A 14,492-nucleotide genomic window follows, 5' to 3' on the forward strand; every position below is an offset into this window, starting at 1 on the left:
AACCTAAGGATCATCCTCATAGCTGCCAGGAAACAATATGTCCTAGAAGGACCGCTAGGTGACGCTCCCGTCCCAGAGAACCAAGACATTATGAATGCTTGGCAGTCTCGTGCTGATGATTACTCCCTCGTTCAGTGCGGCATGCTTTACAGCTTAGAACCGGGGCTCCAAAAGCGTTTTGAGCATCACGGAGCATATGAGATGTTCGAGGAGCTGAAACTAGTTTTCCAAGCTCACGCCCGGGTCGAGAGATATGACATCTCCGACAAGTTCTATAGTTGTAAGATGGAGGAAAATAGTTCTATCAGTGAGCACATACTCAAGATGTCTGGGTTGCACAACCGTATGACCCAGCTGAATATTAACCTCCCTGATGAGGCAGTCATTGACAGAATCCTTCAGTCGCTCCCACCAAGCTACAAGAGCTTTGTGATGAACTACAATATGCAGGGGATGGTAAAGACCATTCCTGAAGTATTTTCTATGCTGAAGTCAGCAGAGGTTGAAATCAAGAAAGAACATCAAGTGTTGATGGTCAATAAGACCACTAAGTTCAAAAAGGGCAAGGGTAAGAAGAACTTCAAGAAGGACGGCAAGGAGGTTGCCGCGCCCGGTAAGCCAGTTGCCGGGAAGAAGTCAAAGAATGGACCCAAGCCTGAGACTGAGTGCTTTTATTCCAAGGGGAAGGGTCACTGGAAGCGGAACTGCCCCAAATACTTAGCGGATAAGAAGGCCGGCAACACTAAAGGTATATTTGATATACATGTAATTGATGTGTACCTTACCAGTACTCGTAGTAACTCCTGGGTATTTGATACCGGTGCCGTTGCTCATATTTGTAACTCACAGCAGGAGCTGCGGAATAAGCGGAGACTGGCGAAGGACGAGGTGACGATGCGCATCGGGAATGGTTCCAGAGTCGATGTGATCACCGTCGGCACGCTACCTCTACATTTACCCACGAGATTAGTTTTGAACCTTAATAATTGTTATTTAGTGACAAGTTTGAGCATGAACATTGTATCTGGATCTCGTTTAATATGAGATGGCTACTCATTTAAGTCTGAGAATAATGGTTGTTCGATTTATATGAGAGATATGTTTTATGGTCATGCTCCGATGGTCAATGGTTTATTCTTAATGAATCTCGAGCATAATACTACACATATTCATAGCGTGAATACCAAAAGATGTAAAGTTGATAATGATAGTCCCACATACTTGTGGCACTGCCGCCTTGGTCACATTGGTGTCAAGCGCATGAAGAAGCTCCATGTTGATGGACTTTTAGAGTCTCTCGACTATGAATCATTTGACACATGCGAACCATGCCTCATGGGCAAGATGACCAAGACTCCGTTCTCCGGAACAATGGAGCGAGCAACCAACTTGTTGGAAATCATACATACCGATGTGTGCGGTCCAATGAGTGTTGAGGCTCGCGGAGGATATCGTTATGTTCTCACTCTCACTGATGACTTGAGTAGATATGGGTATGTCTACTTAATGAAACACAAGTCTGAGACCTTTGAAAAGTTCAAGGAATTTCAGAATGAGGTAGAGAATCAACGTGACCGAAAGATAAAATTCCTACGATTAGATCGTGGAGGAGAATACTTAAGTCACGAATTTGGTACACACTTAAGGAAATGTGGAATCGTTTCACAACTAACGCTGCCTGGAACACCTCAGCGTAACGGTGTGTCCGAACGTCGTAATCACACTCTATTAGATATGGTGTGGTCTATGATGTCTCTTAGCGATTTACCACTATCATTTTGGGGATACGCTCTAGAGACAGCTACATTCACTTTAAATAGGGCACCGTCTAAATCCGTGGAGACGACACCGTATGAATTATGGTTTGGGAAGAAACCTAAGCTGTCGTTTCTAAAAGTTTGGGGGTGTGATGCTTATGTCAAGAAACTTCAACCTGAAAAGCTCGAACCCAAGTCGGAAAGATGCGTCTTCATAGGATACCCTAAGGAAACCATTGGGTATACCTTCTACTTAAGATCCGAGGGCAAGATCTTTGTTGCCAAGAACGGATCCTTTCTGGAAAAAGAGTTTCTCTCGAAAGAAGTAAGTGGGAGGAAAGTAGAACTCGATGAAGTACTACCTCTTGAACGGGAAAGTTGTACAGCACAGGAAAATGTTCCTGTGGTGCCTACACCAACTAGAGAGGAAATTAATGATGATGATCAAGGTACTTCGGATCAAGTTGCTACTGAACTTCGTAGGTCCACAAGGACACGTTCCGCACCAGAGTGGTACGGCAACCCTGTCCTGGAAATCATGTTGTTAGACAACGGTGAACCTTCGAACTATGAAGAAGCTATGGCGGGTCTAGATTCCAACAAATGGCTAGAAGCCATGAAATCCGAGATAGAATCCATGTATGAAAACAAAGTATGGACTTTGACTGACTTGCCCGATGATCGGCGAGAGATAGAAAACAAATGGATCTTTAAGAAGAAGACGGACGCGGATGGTAATGTCACCATCTATAAAGCTCGACTTGTCGCTAAGGGTTATCGGCAAGTTCAAGGGATTGACTACGATGAGACTTTCTCTCCCGTAGCGAAGCTTAAGTCCGTCCGAATAATGTTAGCAATTGCCGCATACTATGATTATGAGATATGGCAGATGGACGTCAAAACGGAATTCCTTAACGGTTATCTTAAGGAAGAGCTGTATATGATGCAGCCGGAAGGTTTTGTCGATCCTAAGAACGCTAACAAAGTATGCAAGCTCCAGCGATCCATTTATGGGCTGGTGCAAGCATCTCGGAGTTGGAACATTCGCTTTGATGAGATGATCAAAGCGTTTGGGTTTATGCAGACTTATGGAGAAGCCTGCGTTTACAAGAAAGTGAGTGGGAGCTCTGTAGCATTTCTCATATTATATGTAGATGACATACTTTTGATGGGAAATGATATAGAATTCTTGGACAGCATTAAGGCCTACTTGAATAAGTGTTTTTCAATGAAGGACCTTGGAGAAGCTGCTTATATATTAGGCATCAAGATCTATAGAAATAGATCGAGACGCCTCATAGGTCTTTCACAAAGCACATACCTTGATAAAATTTTGAAGAAGTTCAAAATGGATCAGTCCAAGAAGGGGTTCTTGCCTGTATTGCAAGGTGTGAGATTGAGCTCGGCTCAATGCCCGACCACGGCAAAAGATATAGAAGAGATGAGTGTCATCCCCTATGCTTCAGCCATAGGATCTATTATGTATGCCATGCTGTGTACCAGACCTGATGTAAACCTTGCCGTAAGTTTGGTAGGGAGGTACCAAAGTAATCCCGGCAAGGAACACTGGACAGCGGTCAAGAATATCCTGAAGTACCTGAAAAGGACAAAGGACATGTTTCTCGTTTATGGAGGTGACGAAGAGCTCGTTGTAAAGGGTTACGTCGATGCTAGCTTCGACACAGATCTGGATGACTCTAAGTCACAAACCGGATACATGTATATGTTGAATGGTGGAGCAGTAAGCTGGTGCAGCTGCAAGCAGAGCGTGGTGGCGGGATCTACATGTGAAGCGGAGTACATGGCAGCCTCGGAGGCAGCGCATGAAGCTATTTGGGTGACGGAGTTCATCACCGACCTAGGAGTCATACCCAATGCGTCGGGGCCGATCAAACTTTTCTGTGACAATACTGGAGCTATTGCCCTTGCGAAGGAGCCCAGATTTCACAAGAAGACCAGGCACATCAAGCGTCGTTTCAACTCCATCCGTGAGAATGTTCAAGATGGAGACATAGAAATTTGCAAAGTACATACAGATCTGAATGTCGCAGATCCGTTGACTAAACCTCTCTCGCGAGCGAAACATGATCAACACCAGAACTCTATGGGTGTTCGATTCATCACAATGTAACTAGATTATTGACTCTAGTGCAAGTGGGAGACTGTTGGAAATATGCCCTAGAGGCAATAATAAAAGTGTTATTATTATATTTCTTTGTTCATGATAATAGTCTTTTATTCATGCTATAACTGTATTATTCGGAAATCGTAATACACGTGTGAATACATAGACCACAATATGTCCCTGGTGAGCCTCTAGTTGACTAGCTCGTTGTGATCAACAGATAGTCATGGTTTCCTGGCTATGGACATTGGATGTCGTTGATAACGGGATCACATCATTAGGAGAATGATGTGATGGACAAGACCCAATCCTAAGCATAGCACAAAGGTCGGTTAGTTCGTTTGCTAGAGCTTTTCCAATGTCAAGTATCTCTTCCTTAGACCATGAGATCGTGTAACTCCCGGTTACCGTAGGAGTGCTTTGGGTGTACCAAACGTCACAACGTAACTGGGTGACTATAAAGGTGCATTACAGGTATCTCCGAAAGTGTCTGTTGGGTTGACACGGATCGAGACTGGGATTTGTCACTCCGTGTTACGAAGAGGTATCACTGGGCCCACTCGGTAGTGCATCATCATAATGAGCTCAAGGTGGCCAAGTGTCTGGTCACGGGATCATGCATTACGGTACGAGTAAAGTGACTTGCCGGTAACAAGACTGAACGAGGTATTGGGATACCGACGATCGAGTCTCGGGCATGTAACGTACCGATTGACAAAGGGAATTGCATACGGGGTTTGATCGAATCCTCGACATCGTGGTTCATCCGATGACAACATCGAGGAGCATGTGGGAGCCAACATGGGTATCCAGATCCCGCTGTTGGTTATTGACCTGAGAGCATCTCGGTCATGTCTGCATGTCTCCCGAACCCGTAGGGTCTACACACTTAAGGTTCGGTGATGCTAGGGTTATTAGGAAGACTTGTATGTGATTACCGAATGTTGTTCGGAGTCCCGGATGAGATCCCGGACGTCACGAGGAGTTCCAGAATGGTCCGGAGGTAAAGATTTATATAAGGAAAGTGGTTAAACGGACACCGGAAAGTTTCGGTGGCATACCGGTATTGTACCGGGGCCACCAGAAGGGTTCCGGGGGTCCACCGGGTGGGGCCACCCCTCCCGGGGGGGGGGCCACATGGGCTGTGTGGGAGAGGGAGCCAGCCCCTAGTGGGCTGGGCGCGCCTCCCCACCTAGGCCCATGCGGCTAGGGCAAGGGGAGGGGAAACCCTAAAGGGGGCGCCCCCCTAGCTTAGGGGGCAAGCCACCCCTTTTCCCTCTCCCTTTGGCCGCCGCCCCCCTCTAGGGTTTCCCCTAGAGGGCCGCCCCCCTTGCCCCTCTCCTCCTATATATAGAGGGGTGAGGGGAGGGCTGCAATACACCACAACTCAAGGCGCAGCCCCTCCCCTCCCCAACACCTCTCCTCCTCCGTACGTGCTTGGCGAAGCCCTGCCGGAGTACTGCTGCACCAACTGCACCACGCCGTCGTGCTGCCATTGGAGCTGTCTTCCTCATCCTCTCCTTCCTCCTTGCTGGATCAAGACGAAGGAGACGTCGCCCGTACTGTACGTGTGTTGAACGCGGAGGTGCTGTCTGTTCAGCACTTGGTCATCGGTGATCCGAATCACGATGAGTACGACTCCATCATCACCATCCCCTTGAACGCTTCCGCACTCGATCTACAAGTGGTATGTAGATGCAAACTCACTCCCTTGACTCGTTGCTTAGATGAACTCATAGATGGATCTTGGTGAAACCGTAGGAAAATTTTTAATTTTCTGCAATGTTCCCCAACATAAACCCTGGGAATTAAATTGCACGTCGTACCGTTGCGCTGGTGTCTCGATCCGGCCCGCACTTCTTTTCAGTCCGCTGGGCCTCGATGCCCCTTGTTGGCTAGCCACCGCGGGATCGGTCCTCCGCCTCAAGGACTTCCCATGCAAAAAACGCCATTGGTACATGGTGATAAAAAAATAAGCACGGATGGATCCTTTTGAAAGTACTGGGACTTCTGTCTATGTTGCCTTTGAGTCTGGAAGTAGTCCGGGATAATGGCCGTAATGGCCACTAAGGTGTTGTCCTTACTCAATTGATGAAACACCCCATCAATCAGCTCCACAGACAAGTCCGGGTCCTCTTGGGAGTCCTGATCGAGGGACCGTTCCGGGTCCTCGGGTTGTGGAGGAGGGCTGTTTATCTCCTTTACAGCCTGGCGTAGCTCCTGTGTTGGAATTTTCAGACTAAATACTTAACTATGGGAATATGAGACGGATGGACAAGTTAAAGTGTCCGCTTACCCAGCTCGGAGGATTGTACATAGAAAATCCGCCCCGTGGGTTGACGCGGAGGAATTCCTCCTCTTCTCCCTTGTACAAAACGGACAAGATCTCTATTAGAGCGGCAGCTGATTCCGGCCCTTTACGGCCGTACCAGGTGGCTTGTCCTCCCCGTTGAAATCCCACATGGGGTGGCCTCTATATTGAAGCGGCTGCACCCCCCGCATAATGCATGTGGCCATGACCTCGATCATGGTCAGTCCGGAATGAGCTAACAACCTTATCCGGTTCATCAGGGAAAGGACGTCCCTGTCATTTTCTTTCTGATGGCTTCGTGGGCGCCAGCTTAGGCGCTTCTTCAAAGGAGCATTATTGAACTCAGGGGGGGCGATCCGAATAGGGTCCGGCAGGGGGACATCTTCTATATAAAACCATTCTGAAGGCCAATCTTCGGACGTCTTCTTTGGGGTTCCGAATAGATATCCGGTCCCGGCGATGCGCCATAGTTTGGCTCCGCCCACTTGATATATCGACCCCTCTTGAGAGCGGGGCACAAGGCAGAACAACTTCTTCCACAACGCGAAATGAGCCTCGATGCCCAAAAACAGCTCGCAAAGGGCTACGAAGCCCGCAATATGCAATATGGAGGCAGGCGTAAGGTTGTGCAACTGGAGGCCGTAGAACTCCAGGAGCCCCCGAAGAAACAGATGAATTGGAAATGCGAGCCCTCTTATCAAATAAGGGACAAGGCATACCCGCTCTCCTTTGGAGGGATTAGGGACGCTCTCTGCTTGCTCTCCACCATTATAGGTGGCAAGCCCGGCTCGAACCGGGACCATGTAGGCTGGGGAGAGAAACCCGTTGGCTTGGAGCGCCACTAGCTCGCTGTGCGGGACGGAGCATCTCTCCCAATCTCCAGGCTAAGGGCTGGGGGCACGAGAGGAGGAGTTGCGTCGACTGTCAATGATGGAATGGATCTCTGTCAAATGTGCTCCGATGAATGCTCGCGGAGGGAAGATGGTGTGGTTTGGATATAAATCCCTGTCTCTTTTATAAGCGGCTCATTTGTGCAGCTAGGGGGGTACATGAAAAAACACCCTGGCTTTTCGCATTCGTTTGACACGTGGAAGATGGCCATTATTGGGCGCAGAAGCCAAGAAGCACAACATTCACCAGAAGTCGGACATTATTCAACAAGTATATGGAATTTGGAGAAGAACCCGCCTTGCAATGCCGAAGACAAATCTGTGCGCCGGACTCATCGTCATTGAAGCCTGGTTTGGGGGCTACTGAGGGAGTCCCGGATTAGGGGGTGTCCGAATGGCCGGACTATGATTGTTGGCCGGACTCCCGGACTATGAAGATACAAGATTGAAGACTTCGTCCCGTGTCCGGATGGGACTTTCCTTGGCGTGGAAGGCAAGCTTGGCGATCCGGATATGTAGATATCCTCCCATTGTAACCGACTCTGTGTAACCCTAGCCCTCTCCGGTGTCTATATAAACCGGAGGGTTTTAGCCCGTAGGATGAACAACATTCATACCATAGGCTAGCTTCTAGGGTTTAGCCTCTCTGATCTCGTGGTAGATCTACTCTTGTACTACCCATATCATCAATATTAATCAAGCAGGAGTAGGGTTTTACCTCCATCGAGAGGGCCCGAACCTGGGTAAAAACATCGTGTCCCTTGTCTCCTGTTACCATCCGCCTAGACGCACAGTTTGGGACCCCCTACCCGAGATCCGCCGGTTTTGACACTGACAACGGGTCTTTCAACCAAGTTTAGAGGCAAGCATGTGGGGCCAGTGCTATGATGTGTTGCGTCAACTCGTACAATGAGGAGAAGCTTGATTTTACTACTACACGCCTTCTCCCTCGCCCACGCACGCGGTTGCTCGCAAACAAGGACAAGCTTTTGCTTATGGTACTTCTACAACAAGCTATCTCTCCCGCTCACGGTGGACGGACATGGAGCAGTGGATTCGACACTGTAGAAGCAGTAGTAGTAACATCATTGTTCGTCTTCTCGAAAAGGCGAAGAGCCAAGTGCAACCCAAACGTGGCAGTTGCGAACATTGGAGCACCCATATAGCCAGGCTCTTGCATGAGACAAAATTGCTATGTGAGCCCACTATTGTACTAGTACGTACAACTACTTGGTAGTATAGCACTGTAAACTAGAAAGGAGTATTTGCCCTTCTAGAGATTTCAACAAGTGACTAGACTACACCGAGACGGAGTACATATGGAGCAAAATGAGTGAATCTGCACCATAAATAAATGTGTAGTTCTATTGTTTTCCTCTCCGAGGTGCACAATATTGAGTATACTGACTAGTCTCTTTTTAACACGCAATTACATTTTTTTTGACACAGTACAGACGCAAGCGCTCATATACGCATGCATACACTCACCCCTATGAACGCACACACGCATGTCACTATCATCTTGAAATTTACGAAGTCACCATAGGCACCTCGTCGTCGACGGGAACGTCTGCTGACATGCGATAGATGCAAGTGGCAGTCACCTCCATAGGTGATTGAATGCCAAGGAGGGAGAGTGTAGCGGTTCCCGAGACGTTGAACGGTCAATGATGCATCCTCAATTACATGCAAAGGGAATTAATTGGAGGAGAATAGAGCCAGCACGATGTGAATGCAACGGAGTTTGGACTCTCATATAAAGGCGCCCCACCAATCCAATCCATCTACTCCCAAGTCTCTGTGCAACACTGCTCACTCCAATCCAAGACCAAGTGACCAGAAGCCACAAGCACCTATGGAGGCGATGGACGCGAGCAGCAGTCGGCTGTGCCAAATCATCCAAGGCACTGGCATGCGGCCTCGCACCATGCAGCGTTTCTAGACGGTGCTGGCGACCGCCGGCATCTTAGCCCTCGCCGACGCCGGCTTCGCCTCTCGCATGGACGACATGATGGTCAACTCCATACGCAAGTTCGCCGCCGTCAAGAAGCGCGTGGACGACCTTGCCATGCTGCTCCAGCCCGTGCGCCCAGGCTCTCCATTGCCTGCCACCCTCATCGGCCTCCACGGTGACGAACTCTTTCAAGCCCTGGTGGCCCTGCAGGTGCCGGAGGTCGCGACGAAGAATGTGCACCTTGAGGCCGTGCTCGCCGCGTAGCGCCTCGCCATGCAAGAAACCGTCGACCTGCACATCTACGTCTACAAGAAATAGTCTACATATGCCACTACAAGGCAAGCGAGGATAGAAAGATGTTGGCCTTCTTCCAGCGGCTGGAATCTTTGGACGCCATTGTTCAGAAGCATGTCGACCTAGCCACGAAAGCCGCTGCTACTTAGGCGCCGTTCAGTGGGCCGGCGCCCTGAGTCGAGGAGGTGGACGTCGTTGATGGATGCATCTCTTCTTCTTTCCTCCTATAACCAGCAGTCCAGTACTGCATCACCTCGTGGCCTTAATGTTTTATTAGTATAGTACTCCCTCCGTTCCCAAATATAAGTCTTTCTAAAGACTCCAGCAAGTGACTACTACATACGGAGCAAAATGAGTGAATCTACACTCTAAACTATGTCTACATACATCTGTATGTTGTATTCCATTTGAAATAGTATCTAAAAACACTTATATTTAGGAACACAGGGAGTATATGGCATTTTTATTCCAGTCGTAACGTTTTCACTATGAGGTGGGGCCGCAGTTGAGCAAACCCACCCCGCCCACCGGGGGTCGGCCAAGTTCAGAATTAGAAGAGATAAACAAGGGAGGAGAGCTAGCTGTAGCACGGACGCTATTGTCAGATGGGACTCGTGTTGATAGAATAGGATTACTGAGCACTCGTGCCTCTTTTTTTTGAGGGAAAAATTAGTCGTATGTCTAGTAGTACCACTATTTGGGTTTATGCGACCTATAGCTCTCATCACTTTAGGTATCCTTTTCGAACCGCAACTACGCTTCACAGTACATATTTTTTCATGCATTTAGGCTAGTTGTAATGGGAGTATCATAAGCGGTATCATGCATGCCAACTAGATTTTTCGGATGATGTGGCACAAAATTAAATGAGGAAAGAGAGGATGTAGTATCATATTATGATACCGTATCATATTAAATGATGTACTAATTTGTGTCATGCATGACAATTAAGAAGGCAACCTAAGGTACTAACTTATGATACTACGCATTACGGAAGTAGTATCATACACTAGTATCATATGCATGATACTAGTATATGATACTACCCATTACAACCAGCCTTATCCCCCTATATGTACTCCTATGCTATTTCCACATGCTCCCATTCGCCGACATGTGGGACATAGAGCATATGGGTCGTAGTGCATGCACGACTTGGAGCATAGGCCGGGGTACTTTACATTTCAGACCTCACGGATTACATGCAAACCCCCTGCAGAAGAATAAATAAATGAATGAATTACTACATGAAACCGGATTATTTTTGTAGAAATCGGAACACGTTCATTAAATTTTGGACATAACACGTTTATAAAAAATGACCGGACCTAAACTAGTCTAAGGGCCTCTTTGATTTTTCCGGCAAAAAAAGGGCCTCTTTGATTCGCAGGATACTGAAAACACAGGAATGGGGAAAATATGATGGCGATGAACCGAGACGAGGAGAACCCTAACTCAGTTAGAGGTTAGAGTTAGATTCTAACCCTGAACTAACTCTAAACCAAAAAGGTGTATGAATGGCAGGGTTAGATTGACAATAAATGCTCTTTATCAATCATTTGACTACTTTGGACCCTATTTCCTGTCGGATTTGGTGTGGCCGGATCTTTTGTGGCCTCCTCCCGCTCACAATTGACATAAACGAACCATCTTTACAAATCAAGCATGCAAAACATGATAGTTTTTACTTTGTCCATACAAATGAGATATCCCACTTAAACATACAAGTCGTCAGTCAAGCTTCACAAAAAAACACTCCATAAAACAAAGCATGAGCTAACTCATCACGGAAGTCATTCAGGATAGGGAGGGAGCCCGTAGCCCCTCACGCACCGAGGGAGGAGCTCGCCATCGTTGCTCTGGAGGAAGGCTCTATAGAGCCCAAGCCCCGGAAACCCCTCCGACGCTGGCCCTTGCGAGTTGAGGTCGACACCGGCATGGGTAGCAGGGCCGCTTGCCGTCGACTGGGAACTTAATCTTTGGGCCTCTAGAAATAATGCAAGCCTGAAACTAAAATACCTAGAAAGGTGAACTGAATCTTTGGGCCTCTAGAAATAATGCAAGCCTGAAATTGAAATACCTAGAAAGGTGAACTGAATCTTTGGGCCTCTTGAAATAATGCAAGCCTGAAACTGAAATACCTAGAAAGGTGAACTGAATCTTTGGGCCTCTAGAAAGATTTATTACCTCCTCAAGCAGCATCAAACAATTCCATGCGTGCACCACAAATCTATACCAAGTTTGATCAGGATCTACTTTTCCAAATCAGAATTAGCGCTAGAGCGAGCAAGATCAATGATATGGCTGTGAGACAGAGAAGGAACGAACAAACTCACCCCTCTCGCGACCTCCCTGGTAGATGTGCCGCTGCCGCGCATGACAGAGGGAGAAAAACAACCAGTGAAGGGGGAGCGGGGCGACCTTCGAAGGCCGGAGGGAGAGGGCGGCCGGAGTAGGGTGGCGGAGGCCGGAAGGAGACGGCAGCCGGAGGAGAGAGAGGGCGAGTGGTGCTTGGGCGGGCGGCCCTATGGGGAACAGAGAGGAGTCATGCGAGAGGGGGGGGGGAGCGATCTGGTGCGGGCAGGGGAGATTTTTTAGTTCTCTTTTAGTGGGCCCGAGGGTAACTAACCCAATTAGAACCTCTCCACCTAGCTAGTTTTTTTAGCTGGGTTAGAGCAAACTATCTCGAACTAACCCCTCATGTTTCAATAATTTGAGGCTATTTCAACCCAAACTAGCTCTAACTCAGGGATCCAAACAAAGATGAGTGTTATTGTACATGCTACAGTGTGGACCGTAGCACATTGTTTTTATGGCCATATCACCACATTGTCCTCTACTGCTGGTTCACTGGGCTGCCGTGGTTCGCAATGCTGGTTCACTGGGCTACCGTGGTTCGCACTCCTCCGACCTGAGTAGTAGTAGTACTAGTATATACCGCAGCATTCTTTGCTCCTTCTTACTACTCCGACATGTGGGGGAGCCAGCATCCGGGTCGACGTGTCATGCACCAGATTAGAGCACGGAACGGAAGGGGGGCATCACCCTGGTCGAAGCGCCAGTAATTCATGACTATAGTGAGTGGTCATATCACAAGTCTTTCCAGTAGTAACGCACCATCAAATCGCACAGCCCGACCTTTCCAGCAGTATCTCTACTCTTATAAAAAACAGAGTTAGTGATGATGGTGTGCCTGCCATCCTGCAATATAAGCCATCCGATTTATATCTGACGGATAGGAAGGAAAAATAGAAATTTTGCAAAAAGATACCCACACCCACTCAACATTTGCAAATAAGGCCTTCCCTCGTTCATCCTTTTCTCCCACAAGATAAACTACTCATACAAATGCATCTTGATGTTCCATGCAATGCATGGGCATCTTGCTAGTGATTGAGAATCCGCCACTCGCTCACCCTCCTCGCCTCTCTGTCAAACTGCCTACCCGAAAACTGCCGCGCGTACTGCCCGGGAAAAGCCCCACCCTCAACTTTTAACTACGCGGAAATAGTTCGAGCTTGTTTGTTCTATATAAATACTTACAGTATGTTTATTCACCCGTGGGGTTGTTCAATGAATGGAGGGGCGGGGAGCACAAGTGAACAATACTAGTACTACTAGTAGTAGTAAGTAGGAGTCGTACAGTAGTCACCTTAAATACTCCCTCCGTCTAGGTGTGTAAGTCATCTTATGAAAACCAAATCATCCCAAAACACTTAGGTGCGGTGCATTAACTTCTACCTCGTTTCTTGTTTCTTGACATATCAATGAATAAAAGATGAGGGGTGTGCATGCTTTTAATGAGTTGAGACTACAAACACGACATGCAGTGGTTAGTTCATTGCATGCAATGCTATCAATTAGCAAATAAACATTAATGTTTCTCGTCTTCCCCTCCTCCTTGGTCACGGTGCACAACCTAAGATGACTTACTCACCTAGACGGAGGGAGTAGAGAGTTTCTCTTCTTTAATGCCACGTACACAAATTGAAACGCTTGTTGTGGAGAGAAAAAGATATTCACTCCACTATATATATACGCGGGGGCCTGAGCGCTTGCTATATTAGGGTTTCTCTCTTCATTGTCTCGTCCTCTCCAACTATAAACAAGACAGCGGTAGCGACATTTTCTCTCTGCTCACCATCGGTCACGGATCCGGCCGAATCCCTTCAGTCGGTGTGTGTAGAGGACTAAAAGGTGCATCGTTCACGCGGTAATCACCGCCGAGGGAGGAAACCCACAGCTGTCAGAGGGGCCCGATCCTCTGCTCGTGCCGTTCTCTCCGACACAGCACCGGCTCGGGAGGTCCTCCGACCCTTCGTCCTCCCTGCCATGTTGTCCATAGATCCGACGTGCCACCACCGACATCCCGACAACCCTCAGGTATAAGTTCTTTGAAAGTGGCCTTGCTCTACTGCCCCAGCTCCCCACGTGTCTGCATGTGCATCTTTTTCTACTCCCATCACCTCCTCCAAAGCCACCTAAAGTTTTAGTATTATTGGATGTAAAGCTACTTCATGCATTCGAATCTAGGGCTTTGTTCAAACAACGAAGAAAGGGGGGAAAGTTGTAGCACGAATCTAGGACTTGATTCAAAGAGGAAATAATATGGTGAAAGTAGTAGAGACCGGATACCCAACCTGTCTCTTGGCTGAAAAGGGAAATAATGGGAAAACGTAGTACAAACTGGATAAGGAACATATCTATTATTGGTTGAAAAAAGGATAGAAAGTGGCGGCTGGTGGACAAGTCAACATAGTATGCACATGATTAGATTTGCTGCCCTCACATAGTAAAAGGTCTCTAGGATTTGAATTGCTGCCCTCACATAGTAAAAGGTCTTAAGATTAGATTTGCTGCCCTCACATAGTAAAAGGTCTCCAGGATTAGATTTGCTGCCCTCACATAGTAAAAGGTCTCTAGGATTAGATTTGCTGCCCTCACATAGTACAAGGTCTCCAGGATTAGGTTTGCTGCCCTCACATAGCATGAACAAACTCGGCATCACCACTTTATGCCTCCTTGTAGGTACATTGTGCTCATGCATCCACTGTCGCATGTCCTTATACCAAACTTTTGCTGTTGTTAATGTAAGGGTGCATGTAAAATGAAGCGATCACATTGTTACCTTAGGGACATGTCTAACCAATGTTATTGTTAA

Source organism: Triticum dicoccoides, chromosome 1B, assembly GCF_002162155.2.
Source record: "Triticum dicoccoides isolate Atlit2015 ecotype Zavitan chromosome 1B, WEW_v2.0, whole genome shotgun sequence".
Lineage (NCBI taxonomy): Eukaryota > Viridiplantae > Streptophyta > Magnoliopsida > Poales > Poaceae > Triticum > Triticum dicoccoides.